Below are 4,010 nucleotides of genomic sequence, written 5' to 3' on the forward strand. Positions count from 1 at the left end.
ATTTTTAAATAAAAAATTACCTATGCATATTGATTTATTTTCTGCTGTTGAACTATATATAGCAAGTCAGTATGAACAACGAATACCAATAAAATACTTGAAATATTATAATTAATATCATACAAATGTACTCACTGTTATGCACAGATTCTTTCAAGTTTGACATTTCTATTCTCTGTCATATAAATGGTGGTGATGACAATTTTCTCAATACTTATAGTTTCTTGACCTAATACAAAACCTTCATCTATGGATGATTCTAGGATATTATTTGGACCTCACTTGGTAGAAACATGATCATAAACAGACACAAACTCAGGCACCCAAACTGGGTGGCCATAGTCAGTTTTTAAGATAGTTATCTATAATCCAGAAAATACTTACGTTATTTTCTAGAGATTCTTATAAAAATGGAAACAATAATGGAAAACTAGAGACTAGAAGCTGCTGAAATGTCCAGAATGACCTTGGCAGGAATAGTTAACCGGCAGTATCTCTTCTCTGCACAGAGACGCAGAGAAACAGCTTGGCTGACGTCCCAGCCCTCTCATTTCTCCTCTCTGGTTCTCTCCCCTCCCCGCAAATAAACAGGAAAGAAGCTGACTGTCAGATATATTTTGACATTCTTTCACAGCACTGTGCTTCTTCCATTTGAATTTTTAAGTCTTCCTATCTATTATTGTGGAAGAAAGACTTTTTGAGTCATTAGAGAAAATTTAACTTCAGGCTCCCTGGACTGCGGGGGATTCTGGATTGGGGGTGGAGAAGATATATAGGAGTGATTTTTCTCCTTGGAATTTCAGCTATAACCAGGGATGAAACCTAAACTAATACTAATCTAATCTGAACTTGGACCCGCATTGGAGGGTGTAGGCAGGGTGATCTTCCACAAGACGCTGCAAGTTCCCTTTTTAGTGTTCTCTACCCCTGGCCCTGTACCATAGCTGCCTCTTGCCTGGGGCCCTCTTCCTGTTTGCCTTTCCTCTTTCTTCTGGTGGCTCTCTCAGTCCTCTCCTTCTTCCTACCCTTCTGCCTCTCCACCCAGCATGAAGAAATTTCCCTACAGCCCTTCTGCTAGGGGATGGGAGGCGGTGGGCTGGCATAGAAAAGAAATGAAGGGAACCTCATCTCAACAGAAGCTCAACTGCTAAGATGTAAGACGTATGTATGGCCTATGTCTTTCAATACTGGGGTGATAATAAACATACCAAGATGTTGACGATTATAAAACATAGAGAACCTGGTTTCCAGGCCCACACTGATGATCTTTAGCTATGAAAATGGTAGGCAATGCTGATTCAGGCAAATGGGGATATGTCTTAAGGGTTTTGTCTGGATAGTAACCTCTCTCAGTCAACCAGATTTCCTGATCTTAAAAGTTCTAAAAGGCCCAATATTCTGCTGAAGTCCGGCATGGAAAGATTTTTATCTTTTCTTGAAGAAAAAAGAAGAGAAGATAAACACGGCCGTACGCTAGGATTAAGAGCATGCAACTTAAACATTTCATACAAGGCATGCTCCTAGTTCCTTTTTGTATAATAATGTTCCTTGTTTTCCCTTTTCATTTTTTTTACTTTTTTTTTTTTTCATTTGTTTAACTCACATTTATTAAGCCCCTTTTATGTGATGGGCTTTCTGCTAAATGTTGCAAGTTTCAAAGATGAAAAGGACTGGCCCCTGCCCTCAAAGGACTTTCAGTCTAGAGAATGGAATAGACAATAAACTGTAAAAAAACAAGTAAACAAATAATTATAATACATAATGATTCCTTAACTTGTTCAGGGTTTGTACAGCTATCTAAATTTCCTTTATTTTTTTGTTTTTGTTTTTAGATTCATCTGTAATTTTATTACAAACCCATTCTTAGTTACACTGATAGCAAGGCACTGTGAGCGTGGCATAGCAGTTCTGATGTAACAATTGTATTCTGAACCTGCTTACTGAACCAAACCTTCAGGTATCTCATATCCATGACATACAAGTGACCTGCAATTATTACTGCTACAGGTCCTCATGCATATACCATTTAGGGAAGGGTTGATGCTAAGGGATTAGAGTAAATGTCAATAAGACTACAAAAGTTCCTTTGCTTTAAAAGAATCAAATTTCTTGGAGCTAGTCTGAATAGCAGCAACACCCAAGGAGCATCCCACTTAGTTCTTGTTAAAAAGCAACACCTGCACAATGCATGTTTTACACCACAGGCAAAAAAGTCCCTTAAAAAAATAAAAGCATTCCATCAAGTTCTTCTGGATGGTGTCATTGCTGTACATTTGTTGGTAGGTCACTTTCTGTGCTGTGTTTGCTTCAAAGAGGGTCTTCCAACGTATCTCCAATATTCCTTTCTTACAGCGTCCTTTTGTTTAGCTACGATTTCACATAACTCTAATGCTTTATTAAGAGTATCTTCCTTGTTGTCATGTTGGTTTTCTAGCATGTCTTCATAGATACCCACAAGAAAGGCAATGAGGTAGGGGGAACTGTGACCCGATTATAAATCAAGTAATCAATCGATTTAATAGATTGGGATATTTGGAAAGACCCTGATCCTGCAAAATCCCTTTCAAATAGTTTCACTTCCAGGATATACTGGACTTCTTTCTCCAACACAGCACGATCATTGTGGCCAGTGGTGTTTGAAATGACGAAGTATCCTTGGTTCCAGGAAGTATTATTTCTCATATCCTCTGAGAGAGGCTGGTCTACGTACCACAGCTCATTATCCCCAAGTTTAAATTCCTGAATAACCCATTGTCGATGCTGCCAAGCATGATAATTTTTTGCAACCTGATTAAGAATATCAGCAATAACCTCACGCTCCTGAGAAGGATCTTTTAGCCATTCCACTAATACTCACCTATGATGCCCAACTTGATAGTTCTGGGGCTGTTCCTCAATTATTGCAGTGATGTAGCTCATTTCCTCATGTAGATCCTATTGAAGTGACTTTAGGGGAACTCTCTGAAAATGCCACACTGTATAATTGGCTGCATTTAACTCAGTAGCGTTTTAGGTTAGTTTAAAAGCTTGTTCACTTCTTTCAGCACATTGCAGAACAGCTCAGAAATAATCATATCTAAATTTTTCACTATAGATGATCTGGACCACGGGATTGGGACCATTGCTCTGTGGCACTGGATCTATGTCAGCCCACTCTTCTCTGATAAACATCCTGTACAGGACTCGGGTGGGCGAGTCCAGGCTCAGGAACCCGTCGTCCACAGGGGACGCCACCGCTTCTCCGGTCTCGCTGCCATCGCCTCTTCTGCTGCTGCTTGGATGGTTGCCGCTCAGGCTGACCCGGCCCATCGCCCTGCACAGCCTCCCCGACCCCCTCGGTGGCCGCCATCGCACCTCAATTTCCTTTATTTTTTATTTTCTATTGCAATCTCCACAGAGCAAGGCTCACCCTGGCCCGCTCGGATTCTGCAGACCTTGACTACAATCTTGCAGAGAAGAGCATTCAGCATATATATGTTATTGATAATGAAGATACAGACCTTTATATAATGACAACTGATCCATCTATAGATTGCAAGCTCTTTGTTCAGGGACTGTGTCTAATTGTGCATTTTGTATAGCAGCTAATCCACTGGGAAAGTGCCTTAAGTGCTAAAAATAGTCTAGCAATACTCCCCTGCTGCCACCTGGTGCTTTATTTACACTAAGTTATGCTCAGAATAGCAGATAATGCAACTGAAAATCATTTGCCACGCTCAGCTATAAACTGAAACCGCATGCCCCCCACTCACAGGCAGGCGTACACACATACACACTCATCACACGCACATGCCCTCCTCATTGCCTCCACCTCTGCGAGCCCAGAGCAGACATTTCTTCACGTTTTGTGTCTTTATATCCCACCCAATGCTACCATGTTAGCCAGAAATGAATCTTAAGGACTGTGTTCAGTTAAAACTAGAGAAGGGGGCAAAGGTACTGTGATTGGAACAACTTTTTCTCCTGGATTGCAAGTGCCTGTGCTACAATGCTGAACTCAGCTGTGTAGA

The 4,010-nt window shown here is 40.8% G+C and overlaps 1 pseudogene; it reads right to left on the bottom strand.

Moving 5' to 3' along the window:
* Positions 1–2,259: 2,259 nt before the first annotated feature.
* Positions 2,260–3,349, bottom strand: LOC105869847 (protein farnesyltransferase/geranylgeranyltransferase type-1 subunit alpha pseudogene; annotated as a pseudogene).
* Between the last annotated feature and the right edge of the window lie 661 nt (positions 3,350–4,010).

This window comes from Microcebus murinus, chromosome 2 (assembly GCF_040939455.1).
Source record: "Microcebus murinus isolate Inina chromosome 2, M.murinus_Inina_mat1.0, whole genome shotgun sequence".
Lineage (NCBI taxonomy): Eukaryota > Metazoa > Chordata > Mammalia > Primates > Cheirogaleidae > Microcebus > Microcebus murinus.